This window comes from Glycine soja, chromosome 8 (assembly GCF_004193775.1).
Source record: "Glycine soja cultivar W05 chromosome 8, ASM419377v2, whole genome shotgun sequence".
Classification (NCBI taxonomy): domain Eukaryota; kingdom Viridiplantae; phylum Streptophyta; class Magnoliopsida; order Fabales; family Fabaceae; genus Glycine; species Glycine soja.
In genome coordinates, this window is record NC_041009.1 from 30597429 (window position 1) to 30616609 (window position 19181).

The following is a 19181-nucleotide window of genomic DNA, read 5'->3' on the forward strand; positions in this document are numbered from 1 at the left end:
ATATTTGCCTTTCAAATAATTAAATCCTTACCTTTAAAGTAACCAAATTAAATGCATATTAATTTAATTTACAATTTATTCAAAATTCTATTGTATGTTTACAATTATTTTCATGTGATCATTTTTCAAATATTTTTTTTATATTTTATTTTAGCCATGTAAAATAGTAAATATAATTTTATTTGCAACAAATAATTAAATTAAAATATTTAATATATATATATATATATATATATATATATATATATTACATTATCTCATATTTTTTAGTTTTCTTTATTTCTATTTAATAAATAGATAAAATATAATAATTCTAATAATAGCAAATCATTATTTTAAAAATTAATATTCTTCGTTAATGTTACATCATATTAAATCATATTAATGGTTGCTATAAAATTAAAAATTCAATCTAACGAATGAAAAGTGTTAAAGTGAAAATTACATAATTAAATAAGATCAGCGGTTATTTTCAAATTAAGGTTTCGTTCCGACGACTCTAAAATTTTTAAGCAAAGTTTATATATATATATATATATATATATATATATATATATATATATATATATATATATATATATATTACGATATATTGTACTATATTAGTAAACAATTTCATTTACATATCTAAAAATTTATCCATCACTTTTTGTTCTGGGTTGACTTTTAAAGCCCAAATTCTACCTAAGCGAGTGGTCCATAATGCATAAAATCCAAATAACCCAAATTGTGAAAAGAAACTATCAAATAATGGACTGAGAAATGTGCAAAACATACACAAGAATCGAGAATAACTGTAACGGAACCTACAAATCTCAAGAAGTAACAGATGTTTAGAGTGTGCATACTACATGCACGAGAATTACACAGCTCATACTAAGTCAACTAACGTTGAGTGAATGATGAGAGAAAAAGTTAAATCATTAGCAATTGAGATTATTTATCTTATATATGTTTAAGGTTTCTAATGAAAATTTGTATTATTTGTTATATGAACAATTTTGTACCAATTTCATATTTAAAAAAATAGAAGAAGGAAGATACACAATCGTGCATTTTCACATCTACAAACTCCTTCATTTGGTAAGATAGATCGTCATATTTTGTAATTTGTTGCAGGTACTCATTCTCCCTTTCAAAGTTGAAAGATTAATGTGTTGAATTAAATTGAACTATGAGAAAGTTCTACTTTTTTTTATCAGTCTGAGAAAGTTCTACTACCTAAATTAGAGCTGAACAACTCTATTAATTATGTAAATTTACAATATTTATAAGGGTTTGCTAATCAATATCATTATAAAATTGGTTAAAAAAATCTATATATATATATATATATATATATATATATATATATATATTATTAAATTCATGTTGGAAATGCATTAAAAATCACAGTAGACATACATTAATAAAAAAACTTTTCATTTTTAAATTTTTAATCGGTTCTCTAAAAGCACTAATTAATTAATTAGCATTTGTCTATTTATAATATTGCTGTATTTTCGTTAGGTAAATATTATAATATTAAAAAATAATCATATTGTCTACCATTGCTTTATTTTTCTTGGTATATGGACTTTTTAACCAATTTTTTTATAATAAATTATATAAAAATATATATTTTTTAAATTAAAATAAACAAACTTACATAAATGACAAGTGTTAAATGTTTTTTTTTTGTGTGTTTTTTATATGTATTCTTCATATTGGATAATCTTATTTAATATAAGATTAGATACTATGACTATTCATCCGAAAAAAATACCATGACTTTAACAAGGACTAACTTCTTTTAATAAATTTGATTCCAGATGGTTACTTAAAAAGTTGTTTGTTTTGAAGGAGAGAAATAATATATCTAAAAAAATTTATATTATATTATATGGGACTCAAATCTTTTGTATTTTATTTTAATTAAAATATCTTTTTTTTCATTTTTTATTTCTCTCCTCGAATCAAATATATCCTAAAAAAATCAATACTAATTTTTTTTGAAATTTGACTGAAGAATCTATGCATGCATAAAGAATAAGATGAAATGGGACCAAAACCAAATCCAAAGCACCCAGGTTTAGGTGATATAACATATCATAATACATACAATAATATTGTATAGAATTAACAAGACAACAAGTTGAATGGGGTGTTTGATCTCCATTCCACAAACTGCAATATATGTTTGATTTGATGGGTGGTTTTCCTTGTCAGATACAACACAGCACATTAGTTGTAGCTTTCATTCCCACGTAGTGCCACGTGTTTACTCTGAATTTTTCAATTGTATGAAAGGCGTGCTTTGACGTATTTTCTTTCCCCATTTAATTTCCGCTTGGCACGTTAGCATGCGGGCAACCGAATCAACATCCCTCAAGGACTCTATTCAAATCATCATCCTCTCTCTCTATATATATAAATCACAACATGAGTTTGTACTTTATTCAATCCTATAAAATTGGTTTGGTTTGTAAGATAAAAATTATTTTTTTATTTATATAATTTATCTTGATATTATTTTTATTTAATATGAGATTTTAATATATCTTATTAACTATCCATTATGGGAAACTTTGAACACAATTCTCTTTGTAGGTGTGATCACAATATCTTAACCTTTTTTTTTCCAATCAAAATCTTAATTTCAATTTTTTGAAACTTAATCTTTGAAGAATTTATATCTTGTCAACATTAAACTCCAAACTATAATAGGATAATGTTTTTATTATACGCTACTTTATTTGTGTCATGTCTATTCAGCATTAACTATTATTACATTTAGTTGTTTTGATTTGTCATTTCTATTTTTTTTATAATTATAGTATATTTTTAATAATTAATTGTAGTATAATAAAATAGGGTATCTATTTTCGAGAATAAAATATAGGGTATCTAGTTTCGGAATAAAATATTATATTTTATTTTTCACCAGACATTGTTTCCCTAACGATCTTTTAACTGGCGTTAATTAATTTTTCTTCTACAATTTAGCTTATTATTTTTTTAAATATAATTTAAAACAGGAGAGTGAGAATTTGATTTTGGGCCTTCAGCTTATATGAACTAGACTTATAATTTACAAAATTCACATAATTGTTAAAACATGGTATAAGAGTATTATGAAATGCCAAATGTAAATAAAATAATAATAATTTTAATTTGTGTGCACACTGACACACGTACTGTTTGTGTTTGTGTATGTGCGTAGAAATAGAGAGCTCAGTTGCCCTTTCGCCATCTTTCAATATCTAATCTAAAATAATTTCAGCCAATTACAAAATTGATTAGTATCATTTGTTAAACTGAGTTAGGTTTATTAGTAGTGTATAGGAAAAATACGAAAACCTTTTCGAGCATACAGTGTGCTATGGGACAGGTTATCATGTAATAATTTAGCCACAAAAGAAAATTCTTAGATGAGGATAGAGAAGTAATTAGGGGAAGTAGAAAGCGATAACCGTGTGATGAAAGAAGTGGCAAAGCTCTCTCTATCTTTGTTAATTATTCCATTTTATCCGGATCTTAAAAAGGGAAAGGAGAGAACAAAGTTATTGCATTGTTTATGATATGGTCCCATTCGGGAACAAGAGCGTGATGTTGGACTTTCTAACTACCATACCTAACCCTTCTTATTTCACAGCTGAAGATTTTATGCCCTAATGTACTCCTTGGCAGACCATGTGGGTTTGTGGTTTGTGGTCCCCCACCTCGTGCTTCCTGGTTTTATTCATCATCTCTCTCTTGTTCCTTGTCATCCACACGTAGGCAGGGGGTGAGGAGAGAGGAAAATGTAATAAAATAAATAAATAAAATATTTTTTTATTTATAAGAATTAAATATGATACTAAAGCATTTCATCATTCATATATTATATTGAACCAACTAAACTAGATCGTATAATTATAAGAATTATTTATAATTTATCTTTTAAGATAAATAGGGTAAAAAAAAAATTGATTTTGGGGTTAATGTAATTTTTAGTTTGTATTTAAATATTCACTTTAGTTTATATAATGAACATGGGATAAAAAAATATTCAAGTGATTTACATTTTATAAATTTAAGAATTCAATGAGAATTAAAATAATTTAAAATTATACTGATATTTATAATCTTTTTAGATGTTATGTTCCTGATATAAAATATTAATAGACTTTTTCATTTATTAATTTGTGTAAAAAATTTGGCTGACCATATTTAATAATATATTATATTTTAGTCACATTTTTTCTATTTACGGTGCTCAAATTTAAAATTTTGAGATTCATGCAAAGTTTCACTTGGAACATTAACCTGTTGATCATTGTCTTTCTTTTCTATGAACCTTTCAGATGTGTTTTTTTCCCATCCTATCCGCGGTACTAGAATCAGAAATCTTATTGCTTAAAGAATTTGAGTTTGGTTTCCCTCAAATCAAAGATATATTAGTCTACACATGTTTGCTTTCTTTTCTACCATTCAAACATACCTTAGATGTATAACAAAAATTATTCATGTACGTACCCTAACACAATATAAAGTCATTGAAGGATAAAGAAATAAAAGAAAAAATTTGTAGATATAATAAATGCGTGTTTGCTTTCAATTCTTTAACGTGATTAATCACGTCAAAACAGAAGCTATAATAAATGGGTGTTTGCTTTCAATTCTTAAACGTAATTAACCACGTCAAAACAGAAGTGACCAATACTTGTTTCTGCATAATGAGAATATTGGACGTAAAGAGAGAATATCCGATCCACATTACATCGTTCCAAATATAATGTAAGTGTTATTCCTAATGATCAACCATATATAACAATAGACTTGATAAAATCAAAGAAAATGTATCAAGTTATATGGTGCGGGTACAGATACAAAGGAACAAACAAATTTAAAAATTTGAATCTTATAAATATGATTGGATATATATTTATTATTATTAGAATGATTTTTTATAATCATAATATTAATATGAAATTATTTCTGTCGGAAATAATAATAAATTTTCGTTAAGAATCTTAAACATACACAATGTGAGTATTTTTCTTCCAACATAATTTATTTTATATCCAATAATCAATTAAAATTTAAATTCTAAATTATTTGATTAATAAATACAAATTATTACAATTCGTGTTAAATGTTAGAATAACTTTGTTGTTTAGTTGTTGATTTTTTTTTTCATGAATACCTACCTACTAATGTCTATGGGCTAGAATTGATGGTTGATCCTTTCCCGGGCAGATGCAGATGCAGATGCAAGTATACCAAACAAAGCCTTAATAAATGCCACTTTTGTCTGCACTCTTGGTGGGGGTACACCGTCGTGGACAAACTGAGAGTAATAAATTATTATATAGAGTAACAGCAACTATACTGCCTCTTTTCTGTTCCGTAATGTTGGTCTTTGGATTGCCCAAATTTTCGTTTGTGTCCAGTTTATGTCCACCCCAATGAAAGAAAAAACCGCAGAGGAAAAAAAGAATATTGGTATATGGTGATGGAAGCTTTCTTTAATCACCAACAACATCATTTCACACACGTGTTAGAGAACAAATCCTGATTAATTATTGAATAAATCATATTAAAAGAAAAATATTTAATTTATATGTGATAAAAATATATTATTATTTTTAACGAAACAATTTTGTATTAATATTATGATTAAGAAAAATTTACTTTAATCACATTATTTTGTTTTCACGTGATGGCAGTGATCTTCAGGACACACACATGGTAGCGTATCTTTCCGGACAAAATGCAATCTTTCTTGTTTTTATCAATTTCTCATTTGCCCATCAGAAATAAAATCAGGGTCCAATTTCCACGCAAAAACCTAGCACACATATTAAGTTTTACAAATTGTAGCATTTGTAAATTTTTGGAAGACATTTATGTCGTGTAATTGGATTTTAAGATTCATTCTTTTTTAATTTTTCGAGACTTATTTTAAGATTCATTCTTATAAACTAAAAGATACGTGTTTGAAAATAGAAACTAGGTATATGCAAAGAAAGCATAGAATTAATTAGGTTTAACTATATTTTTCATACTTAAAAAATGTGTCACTTTTAGATTATTATCTTAAATTTATTTTTGATCAATTACATATTTGAAAAATTTTTATGTTTCAACGTAGTATCTATCATTAGTCTCATGTTAAGTGGTGACGTGACAGATGAAGTGACACCTCATCAACCCTAATCACTTAACACAAAGTTTCACATTATCAGATAGAGTGTCATAGCATCACAGGAGGTTGTTTGTCAATCAACGTGTCGGTGATCTTCAGAGTGGTGAGCTTCATTTTCAGAGTAACATCTTCATTGTCGTTTTGAACAGTGAAGTCGTTCTTGTTGGTGCCATCAGTGACAAGAGTGTTCTAAAGTTCGTTGTTGGATTTGAGAGTGGCTTTGGACTGGTAAATCTAGAAGTGCAACCTTACTGGATTTGGTTAGGTTTTCAAATTTAGGGAGAAATGCTTTGAATGCGTTGTCGAGGGGGAAAAAGATGGTTAAGCCCCCATCAAGGTTGTCATTGAAGGTGTTAAGCATGTTGGGTTGAGAAGAGAGAGCGTCAGCGGAGACCTTGCATTCATGTTTTGACATAATGTTGGTGAGGTTTTGTTGGGTGGGTACGGGTGCAGGAGCTTCTATTACGGTAGAGGGGAGAACTTTGCTGATCTGGATTACTGAGATGTTGTAAAGGATTTCTTCTACAGATTTGACAAAAGTTGAGGAGAGTGTGCCAACATTGTTTTCGATGTCGAATTTGACCTTTTTCTCATGGAGATCGATGATGTTGACAAAGCCAGCGGATCCGTGGGCGTTGCCGGTGGCCTGGTACGTGGTGGTGGCGAGGGCAGTGCCATTGGTGATCTGGTAGAGCTTCTTGGCATCGAAGTTGATGTAGCTCCTTGTACAGCTCGTAGGCCTTGGATCTTCTTTATCAATGGAGTCATTTGCTTCTTGAAGATCAATGACAGCGAAATGGAGAAGGAGGAAAGGTGATTGGAGACGCCACTTCAAGGAGAAGACGAGTCAAGAACAAGCTCACCACCATAGGAAGTCATGGATAAGAGCTTGAAGGTAGGAGAAGATGAGTGGAAGGAGAGGGAGAGAGGGAGGGCACAAAATTTATGCCTCAAATATGGTATGAACTTTGAAGTGTAATTTCTCAAATGATCAAAGTTGAAAAATGCACACACAAGGTCTCTATTTATAGCCTAAGTGTTACACAAAATTGGAGGAAAATTTGAATTTCTATTCAAATTTCACTTGAATTTGAATTTGAATTTGTGGAGCCAGAATTTCACTAATTATGATTAGAAAATTACCCCTAATACAAAAACTAGTCTAGGTGCCCTAAAATACAAGAACTGAAAAATCCTACATTACTAGGGCACCCTCCCTACACTATGGAGCCCTAAATACAAGGCCCAAAAATAATGAAACCCTAATCTAATATGTACAAAGATAAGTGGACTCATAATTAGCCCATGGACCCAAAATCTACCCTAAGGCTCATGAGAACCCTAAGGCCTTATCCTGCATCTCTAGCCCAATCTTCTCGGAGTCTTCTATCCAATGCCCTTAGGGGGTAGGATTGCATCATCCCCTCCCCCTTGAAAAGGATTTGACCTCAAATCCAGAGGTTCTTGAAACTCTGGGCTTCTTCCCTCAACACTTGTAAAAAGAATAAAAACATATATATTAGTGGTGTTGGGTATGTTAGAGTAGGGTAAGGGTCTGAAAACCCCTTCCTTGGGCATCTTCCCATGAGGGAACATGGTTCCTCACCAACTCAATGAGTAGTGCTACAAGTATAGAAAAATATGGGACAAACCTTTTGTAAAAGTTTGTTAAGTCATGGAAGCCCCAAATTTCCCTTATACTTAGTGGAGTGGGCCATTCAGGAATGACATTTATTCTCTTATCGAAGTTTCTTTAATGTTTGTCGTTATTGGAAAATGTCTTTCCTTCTTAGCTAACCTCTTGGAGGAGACACTTACCTCTTTACACTCCTTCTTAACCATTAAAGGTTGTTTTTCTTTTCTTTTTCTATTCTTTTCCTTATCCCATTTGAGTTTTATTTGTACTTGATCCTTAGCTATATGTGAAGGTGTTTGAGGATGCAACACAAATTTAGTGCCAAGATGGGTGAGGGTAATCTCATTAGTTAGGCCATTGTAAATGATCTTCCTATCAAATTTCCACAGCCTTCCTAAGAGAATATGCCTTGCCTCCATGGGAACTATATCACAATTAACTTCACCTCTATATGTCCCAATGAAGAAAGGTACCTTCACTTGTTGGTTAATTATCATTTCCCCTTGCTCATTAAGCCATTGAAGTTTATAAGGTTTTGGGTGGGGAATGATAATGAGGTTCAACTTGGAAACTAATCTTGTGCTACAACAATTGCAACAAGATCCACTATCCACAATGAGAGAACAAGTTTTATCTAAAATTTTGCATATTGTATGAAAGATGTTCTCTCCTTAAGGAACCTAGCTATGCTTGTTCTTTCCTCCTCCCTAAGTCCAACTCTTAAAAGAGTAGTTCCATTTGTTGTCTATATTCTTCAACACTCATACTCCCTTGCCTAAGCCTTTGGAGCTTGTCCATAAGCTCCCTTTCATAGTAGGAGGGAATGTGTCTCTTCCTAAGGGCACTCTTAAGATCATTCCAATACTCTACTGGAGGATCCCTATGAATCCTTCCTTCTCTAACAAGGGAAGTCTACCAATAGAGGGCATACCCTTGAAAGCTAAGGGTAGCCAATGGAACTTTTCTCTCTTCACTAATATGATGGTAAGCAAAGAGTTGTTCAACCTTCATTTCCCAATCTTGGTAGGCCTCAACATTATCTTTTCCATGGAAATATGGGAGACTAATGTTAACCTCTTGAGGCCTTTTATCCTTTTCTCTTCTTTGGGACTGATGTTTAGTATGTGACCTATGCCACCCTCCATAATAGTTACTAAGCTCTTCACTTAAACTCTTGCAAGAGTCATGACTAGTATAGAAGATATGTTTTTCTCTTTTTATTTCTTTTATTATTTTTCTTCTTTCTTCCTCTCTTATTTTCTCTCTTTCATCTTGACTTATTTCTTTCACTCTTTTTTTTTTTCTTTTTCTTTTCTCTCTTGTTTTTCTTTCCATAATTTAAGGGATCTTAACTCATCTAAATATCCTATACAAGGGGTCCTTAGGAGTAGAACCCTCACCATTAACACTAGATGAAGAATGAAGACTCATGTTGATTCCTAAGTTGTGGTTCTCTCTTGTTGGGGGTTTGAAAACAAAAGGAGAAATTATGGTTGAAACTATCCAAAATAAACACTAAAGAGGTGTGAAAGATAAGGTAAAAACTAATTGGTAAAAGGCAAGCTATCTAGGTGGTTTGACAATGGAAGGTAAAGGAAATTTAAGCAAGTTAGACGGTTTCCTATGTGAAGACTTGGATGACCCTTTGGAGGTACCAATTGGCTCTTCACTTAGTCTACATGGTTTACATTAAGTTGTTACACACAAATAGAGGTTTGGGTGGTCTCTTAGATATTCCAATACACCCCCGAAGAATGTCCAAATACAAGGAATTGCAATAGAAAAAACTTAGCACTCAATTGTTCTATTACAACAAATTTAACAAAGCAATTAAGGTCTTCAATGCTTGTTTGTTTTCTCAAGTTGAGCATGTGTTAATTTGTGAGATACACGTGAACATATAATGGTGGATTGTGATGTTGTAAGATGTTAAATTGTGAACATGGAATATGGTTGTGAATAAGTGTTTGGTTAATACTTGATGTGATATTACTTGTGTTGTGAATTATGAATTATACAATAATCCAACTGGTGTTTACCTTGAGAAAAGTGGTTATGTGCAAGGTGTTAAAAGGAAAGTGTAGGGTTCCAAGTTAGGAACCTAAGGTGTTAAATTGCAGTGCAATGTGTTAAACGTGTTTTGAAAATAAGTGTGAAGTTGCGAGTATTGTATAATTCATGAGCAACATCTACATGCAAAAGTTGTTTTAGGGGTTGGACCTGAATCAGGAAGGTGAGACCTTAACAGATTCTTCTGAGTCTAGGTCTTTGGGGTAAATACACTCGGTTTGAGTGTTCCTTTAAGCCTATGTTGATCACATATGGTTGGAGCACTCTTGCAAAACTAAGTGACCCTAACTGGTCACCTTATGATTTCACTTAGTGAGACTAACCTGACATACCCATTGTGTGGCATGTCTTGTTATGTACTCCTAAACGCCCTGATGTTATTTTTCACTGACATGATACCACATTGCAACACAGGTATCTAAACATCATCATTTAATTAAGTCGTGTACACAAAATGAATCTGACTTCTATAACACGTACCCACTATAACAACCATCTACTTAGTCTTATGACTGGTATAACATATCTTAAGTTTTGGGAGTTATTTCTATCATTTTATCTTATACGTCTATGACCTCTATGAGGTGTAACCAAGATATCTAGAGTTATAATACTCCTACCAAATTGACTATCTTCTTGTTTGAAAGCTAATACAATTATCTAAGATCTAGGGCTACATTTTTATGAATACCACAAAGCCTAATTTAATAATCTCCATGACTAATTTTACACATCAAAACAATGTCCCTAATTACTTTGCTCACATCTCTTGATTTTCATATCATTCTCCTAAAATAAGATAATACATCTAATTCCCAAGATAAGATGAGATACTTAAATCCTAAGATAATATATCTATAATTCAAACATGACCAAATCCTATATGAAATGTCTACAATTCATACATAATCAATTTATCATCGCATAATAGAAGACATAATGCTTTGGGGTATTCACAACCCGCCCAATTAAAATATAAACGTGAAGAGTAAAAGCATACACCAATAACTACAAGATGTAATTACTCAGGAAGGATAGGGGAAAACACTAACCAAAAAAGCATGGAGACAAGCTCTAACTAACCTGCATGAACTTGGTGGCATCATCGACCATGATCCAAACAACTCTTACTATGGCTAAAACATGGATGTAATTTAAAACAAGTCCCTATGATCGAGGCCGTACCCGAATCAAATAAATATTAAAAATGCAGTATCTAGGAAGTGATCCTAGGTCGTCTCCCAACAAGCAATGGTCAACCAAACGTTCATAACAGATAGTAATAAAATAGTAACAAATTGGGGGGTTGTTTGTTTTTGTAAATTAAACCGCAAGCAAATTTGAATTAAAGAAATAAAAAAATTAAAACATGTTGTTTCCCCTTAATTCACAAGCAAGTTTCTTATCCTAGGTTACGAGGATTTATCCCTAACCAGTTCAACCACTTAATCCAACCCTAAATTAAATTACTAAGCAAAAATTAACATAAGGCTGTCATTATGTGATTAAGCAACACATACACCAATTAATCATTGTTGGATCGAGTGGCCTTAGAATAATTAAGAAGGGGGGGGTTGAATTAATTATTCCTAAACCTTTACTAATTAAAAAATTACTCTTCTAAGGCTTTTACTTATGTTGTTAAGAGAATATGGAGTAGAAGAGAAACTTAACAGAAAGTAAAAGCGGAAATTAAATGCACAGCAGAAAGTAAAAGAGTAGGGAAGAAGGAAACAAACACACAAGAGTTTTTTATACTGGTTCGGCAACAACCCGTGCCTACATCCAATTCCCAAGCGACCTACGGTCCTTGAGATTTCTTTCAACCTTGTAAAAATCCTTTTACAAGCAAAGATCCACAAGGGATGTACCCTCCCTTGTTCTCTTTGAACCTAGTGGATGTATCCTCCACTAGAACTGATCCACAAGAGATGTACCCTCTCTTGTTCTCAGTCAACAACCCAAGTAGATGTACCCTCTACTTGTACCACAAAGGATGTACCCTCCAATGTGTTAAGACAAAGATCTCAGGCGGTTAAACCTTTGATACTTTGTGAATGGGGATACAAAAGAATTACCAGGCGGTTAGTCCTTTGAAAACTTTTGTATAAGGGAAAGGGAAGAATCAAAAGAATTCTCAGACTATGTCGTTTTGGATTCTTTGACAAGGGAGAAGGGAGACACAAAAGAATTCAGGCGGTTAGTCCTTCGTTCTTTTGGAAAAGGGAGAAGAGAGACACAAAAAGAATTCAGGCAGTTAGTCCTTGGCGAATTCTTTTTGGCAAAGGGAGAAGGGAATGAAAAAGATGAATAGCACAAGTTTTTGAACAAAGAACTTTTCTTGGAAGAGAAAGTTTTGAACAAAAACTTTTAGAAAGATGAAGAGAAGATGAAACAAAACAACTGTTGAAAGAGATGAAAGAAAATATTGAAAGATAATTGAAAGAAATGATTGAGATGAACTGATAGAAAGATTGCTTAGAAAGATTGATTGAAAATACAAAACAAAGTCTTGCTTTTATAGACTCTTCATGTCTGGTCAAGAGAACCATTTTGAAGAGTTATAACTTTTAGAAAAACTTAAAACCAATTTGAAAAAGTCAAAAACCATTTGAAGAGTTACATCTTTTGATTTATTCAGAAACAACCACTGGTAATCGATTACCAAATCAGTGTAATCGATTACACAAAGCTTTTAGTGAAAGGATGTGACTCTTCACATTTGAATTTGAATTTCAATGTTCAAAGGCACTGGTAATCGATTACCAAAACATTGTAATCGATTACAACTTTTATGAAATCAATTGGAACGTTGTAAATTCATTTGAAAACTTTTTCAAATCCATTTTGCTATTGGTAATCGATTACAAAAATCTGGTAATCGATTACCAGAGTAAAAACTCTTTGGTAAGCATGTTTTGAGAAAAATCCATGTGCTACTCAGTTTTTGAAAAACCCTTTTCATACTTATCTTGATTAAGTCTTCTCTTGATTCTTGAATCTTGAGTCTTGAATCTTGTTCTTGATTATTCTTGATTCTTGATTCTTGAAAACTTGAAACTTGAAACTTCTCTTGAATCTTTCTCTTGATTCTTGAATTCTTTGGCATCATCAAAATAACCTTTGAAGGCATTGCTTCCACAATCATGAACGAAACTGATCATTAAGCATGAACGTAAATTAAGTGCAGAGACAATTAATCAAGCCCTAAGCATGCATGAATTAATAGCAACAAATATAGAGTAATTGGTGAAGAGGAAAAACTGATTAGAATTCAATAGTAATAATAAAACCTCAAAGAGAGTTGTGCTTGATCCTCAAGAGAAAACAACGCTGGAGACTTAGCCTTCCATTAATAAGTAGAAATGAAATTGTAGATTGAAGCAGAAATGAAATTGCAGAAAACGAATTTTATTCAACGTGAACAGTGCGCATGAACAGTAAAAATTGGAATTCTAAAATCCTAGAATTATTCTCCTCTCCGAAAAACCTCCCCAAACTAAAACCCTGGTGCTGTTATATAGGTCCTCAGCCCCAAAGCTTACAAATCTATTTTAAGTCCAAGCCCATAAACGAAATAAAACAAAATCTGGACAACATAAGATAAGATTGGATGAAATAAAATCTAGACGAAATAAAATCTAGATGAAATAAAATCTGGATAAGATAAGATTTGATAAAATAAAATTGTCTGCTCTCTTCAAGTCCAAGCCTAATTCCGGATTCAAGCCCAATTGCTTATAATTCTCCTGAAATTAAATTAAAAACACAAAATTAGTCAAGTACGCCCAAATGATAAAATTGCATAATTAATTTGACAATTAAGGCTAATCAGTAATTAAAATGGTGACAAAAAGGGTTAAGAAATAGGAGAAAATAATGACACATCAAATCCCCCCGCACTTAGCCTTTTGCACTCCTGGGCAAAATCAAAAGGCAAAGTAAGGAACAAATCTAGAGGCATTAAAGAGAAACAAACAAACACAAAAACAATTACATATTTCTCAATGAATCTCAAGGAATGAAAGGAATGGGCAACATCCAACATGTAGAGAGTTAAAGAATCAAGACAATCATGAAAATCATCCAAGCATCTCAAACATGGCAAGATAGTCAATCAACTCAAGAATGAAAAGTGATAAAGCCTCATAAGATATGCACTCTATCTCTCAAGTGTCTAGGCTACTGTTTACTCTCAGAGCACCCATGAAAACAAACACCACATAGACTTGGCAAGACTCTAAAATTGACAACCACACCACAAACACATGCACATGAGGATCGAAAGGTCTTTTAAGGTTGTAATGGGGCCAAGGATAAGGTAGAGGAAAGTATGGGATAAGTAGCTAAAACCTAAAGGAATAGAGGAGCAATGGGGAATAAGTGGAAACTAAATAAAAGTAGTAAACCCAAAACCCAAAATTAAGAATTAAGCATAAAAAGTAAACTTGTCATACCCTAATTTCGTCCGGGGATTATTACTTGATGACATGCAATAAATGAAGTCCCGAGAGGTCTCAGAAATCGAAAGGAAGCAGGCTTGCGTGATTCGTGAAATTCCGTAATGTGGCGGAAATCGAAAAGAGGTGTTTTTGCACAATCCGTGAGTTTCCGTAACTTCTTCGAAAGCTAAAAAAGAGTAAATACAGAATCCGTAAGGATTCGTAACCTTGCGCAAGGAAAATAAGTATCGTTATGAAATTCGTAAAGTTTCGTAACATTACGGAAGAAGAATTACAAAAAAATAGAAAGGGGGGTGCATTTAGTAAACAGGGGGGTGCAAATAGCAATCAGGCCCACTTGGGCCCTCCAGAAGATTCCTCCAGAAGGCTGTTGCTTCTGGAGGAAGCAACCTTGCTCGCCTGGGCGAGCTGAGCTCGCTTCGGTGAGCTGGGCGACAAGCTTCTCCCTTATTTTGCTATAAATAGGGGGAGAAGTGAAGAAGAAAAGGGTTCAGCCCCTTAGGCACTTCTCTCTCTCTCGAATTTGCTGAGGAAAATTATTTTCGTGAAGAAAATCCAAGCCGAGGCGCTTCCGTAACGTTTCCGTGAGTAATTACGCGAAGATTCTCGACCGTTCTTCAAGATTCATCGTTCGTTCTTCGTTTTCTTCAGTCTTCAATGAGTAAGTACCTCAAACCAAGCTTTTCAATTCATTTTATGTACCCGTGGTGGTCCACATTTTGTTTCATGTATTTTTATTCTCGTTTTCATTTACTTTTTATACCCCCTTTTGACGTGCTTAAGCCATTTATTTAAGTCATTTCTCGCTTAATCTAAAAATAAAATAAACTTCCACCGATCGTTTGAATTGTATCATCCGTTAATTTTGGTTAAAACGAATTCCGACCGTTCGGTCGTGGCGTAACCACGTTGGAAATAAAAAAGAGGTAAAATAATAATATAATAATAAAAAAATACCTTTTAGTAAAATAAAAGCGTAAGATCAATCGGACGTTTTCTCTTTGGGACTTCTCATTCTTAATTGAATTGACTAATAACTAAAGTGAAACTAAGGCTAAAATCAACTCGCCTAGTCAAGCTCATCCACAAAAATAGGTTTTTTGAAAGTTTATCATGTCAGTTTCTTACTAAGTAAAAAAGGATCATTTTTAAGGTCCAACGCCTTAAAATGATCACCCCTCAAGTAAAAAGAATCACTTGATTCACGCATAAGAAAGAACTACGTAGGTCTGATTTCCTCTCCGATGGAGGGTACGTAGGAGCGAAAGCCCCGCTTTTGTCGACCTCAAAAAATAAAAAGAAATAAAGTTAAGGTAACACAAATTCCACAATTCTAAAAAATAGGCTGTTGTCTTTCGAGACAAACGTGAGAGGTGCTAATACCTTCCTCAAGCGTAAATACAACTCCCGAACTTAGAATTTTCATTTCGACCGGTTTCCTTCGGTTTTTCCGACGTTTTCCACAAATAAACGTTGGTGGCGACTCCGTGCATTTTTCCTCCTTTGGGAAGCGGACCCGTGAGCCTCGCCCTCGCTCGCCCGCGAAGGGCAAGTTGCGACAATTGGCGACTCCACTTGGGATCTTTTTGTGAGTTAGGCCTATTTTAGGAATTGTGGAATTGTGAAACTTTGGGTGTGATTTTATTGAACTATGTAAAATGTAAATAATTGTTGTCTATTTCGCATTCTTTACACTGCATTCTAAGCACCCACGGGTTTGAGTAAAAAAAGGGCCCTACACCCGGGTTCATGGGAATTTAAGGAATGGAGGTGAATCTATCATCATGCTAGGTCTCCGACTTGCTTGATAATAGTGAAACCTCGTCTAGAGCTTTCTCTCTTTATAATGTGTTGTCGCTGGTATTCCATACCGCCACAATATTATTATCTTGAGTGATGATACCTCTAGAAAACAGCCGTGTGAGTTATGAATTGTTGGGGAGTAGTTATTAGAGACCCCTAGATATTGTCCTAGGTTCCCAAATAGGGGCAAAGAGCAAACACGCTCTGTGCCATTCGTTCTCATGCATTTTTAGTAAATAGCACTAGTTTATAGTTTTGCTAGTGATGTTTGGTTTCTTTGGAGTAATACGTAACCTTTTTAATGCTACGTTGAGGCGCCGTCATGCCCGAAACGTAGCATTAAAATTGGATCTCTGCGGTCTCGTATGTGTGAATTACCCCTTTGTGTTGTTTTCTTTCCGTTTCATGCGTACGCATTGCATCATTCATGTCAGAGTCTTGATCCACCCCTTTTTTAGGTAAAATGATGGGGACAAATCAAAACGGCAAAAGGTTTTATCAAGTCAAGGTTAAAGGTCTAGATGTCACTAGCCTCAAGGAATTAGGACGATTGATGGCACCTCTCCAAAGGCAAGCCTTCCGCAAAGTGTACGGGAAGATTCTAGATTTGACCGTAGCGGAGGTATTTACGGAAGCTGTCGTATCCCTCGCCCAATACTATGACCAGCCGTTGAGGTGTTTCACGTTTGGGGACTTCCAAATAGTACCAACTATTGAAGAGTTTGAAGAGATATTAGGATGCCCTCTCGGGGGGAGAAAACTGTATCTTTTCTCCGACTTTCTTCCTTCCTTGAGCAAGATTGCAGCTGTGATTGGGGATTCAGCAAAAGAGTTGGATCGCATGAAGCAAATTCGGAATGGAATAGTGGGCCTGCCACGGAAATACTTGGAAGGCAAGGCAAGGGATATGGCGAGCCAAGAGAAGTGGGGCCGTTTGCGGATATTTTAGCTTTGCTGATTTTTGGGGTTGTCCTCTTTCCGAACGTGGACGGTTTGATAGACTTAGTCGCCATTGATGCTTTCCTCGCATATCACCATAGCAAGGAAAGTCCAGTGGTAGCTATCTTGGAAAATTTGTTCGACACCTTTGACCGGAGGTGTGAGAAAAACAGTGCACGGATTGTCTGTTGTTTACCCGCTCTCTGTGTGTGGTTGATTTCACACCTATTCTGACAAGACACGAGACACCCGTGTCCGCTTCAAAGCTATCGCTCATGCGCCGAAAAAGGAAGAGTCGATTGGGACCAACATTTGGCTGGGATAGGGGGCAGCACGATCAATTGGTTTCCTCGTTGGAAGGAAGGCAAGGAAGGAGTTCTTTTCTCGTGTGGGGACTACCCTAATGTTCCATTGATTGGAACTAGGGGTTGTATTAATTATAATCCCGCACTCGCCATAAGACAGCTAGGGTATCCCATGAGGGGAGCGCCAACCGAAGAAAGTCTCTCGCCTTTCCTTGTGAGGGATCTAGGCGCGCAAGGTCTCAAGGTTATACAAAGAATCCACAAGGCGTGGAGGAATCCGTTGAGGAAAGACAAGGAGCTTAGAGGCATCCGAAACAGCGTCATCGGAGGTTATCATGGGTGGCTAAGAATTCACATGCGGGGCTTAGATTGGCTCTCCAACTTGAAAGTTATCGATGAGGAGAACTTCGAAGCTCCGGAGGAAGATGAAGAAGTCCGAGCTCTAAAATTAGAGCTAGGGAAGGTGAGACTCGCCAAGGAGAAGTTCAAATCAGCTACTACACACATCCGGAAGGAGTGCACCGAGTTACAAGAGGAAAACGCGGCCACTGCAAGAGCCCTTGAACAAGAAACCAAAAGGGCCCGCAAGGAGGAATATGGCCAAGAGAAATTCCGAGGAGCATTGTGGGGTAGCAACAATGAGCTCAAGCTCCGAAGAGAGGAGAGAGATCGGTCACGGGTGCATGGCATGATCTTAAAAGAAGAATTAGTTGCTTGCGTGAGGTCCAAAAGGAGTTTGGCTCAACACTTGGAAGCTACGGAGCAAAGCATGCTAGCTATCATAGGGCAATACAAGGAAGAATTGAACCAGTCCATGGCCCATGAACCAAAACTAGTGGAGGATTTTGCACAAGTGTATACCGAAAAAGAAGCAAGAGGAAGGGTGATTGATGCGTTGCATCAAGAAGCGACTATGTGGATGGATAGGTTCGCCTTGACTTTGAATGGAAGTCAAGACCTCCCGCGTCTGTTAGCCAAAGCAAAAGCCATGGCCGAAGTGAGTACTTCCCCCGAGGAGATCCATGGGCTAATCAATTACTGTCAGCACATGATAGATTTGATGGCCCATATAATTAGGAATCGTTAGGTTCTTTTGTAACACCTTTGTATAATCTTGGCTAGATGAAAGCTTTGTTCTTTTTATAAAATGAGAAGTTATGGACTCATTACGTTATCTAAAAATCTTGGGGTGGATCCAAGTGCTCCGATCATCCATTTGCATACTCATGTTTTGGTGGCATACTCACCGTTGTTTATTTCTTTAGGAATTTCATCATAACTAAGAAAAAACCAAGGCACCCCTACAACACTCGATCCAGAAAAAATGGATAATGAAGAGGGTGTGCAGGAACAGATAAAGGCCGATCTATCGGCCTTAAAAGATCAAATGGCTTCCATCTCGGAGGTCATGTTAAAACTTCAGAAAACCATAGAGGATAAAGCCACCGCAACCGCCTCCAGTACAGTTAGGGAAGCGGAGCCGGTGCTGCAGCCCGCCTTGAATCCGGGCCTAGACAGAAACACGGCCGTGTTCGGTCGAAGGTATAGTCCGCAAGCTTATCCTTATGGCCTGCCTCCGGACTTCACCCCCCACTCCGGAAGATTTAAGCCAAGCCCCTACTTTTGAGGGGCAACTCCCACCTTATGAAGACTATCCCGAACTAGACGATGGGGAAGGAGATACCCATCTTGGCCCCCTGCTCCACCTCAAAGATCCATCCCCGCATGAACTACCCCAGCCGAACATAGTCCGCCATATCCCGGCCTCACCCACACCCGTAAAAGAATCTGTTCCC

At 34.9% G+C, this 19181-nt stretch overlaps 1 pseudogene; it reads right to left on the bottom strand.

Moving 5' to 3' along the window:
- Positions 1 to 6217: 6217 nt before the first annotated feature.
- LOC114424084 overlaps positions 6218 to 19181 on the bottom strand; it is a 63854-nt pseudogene continuing 50890 nt past the window's right edge.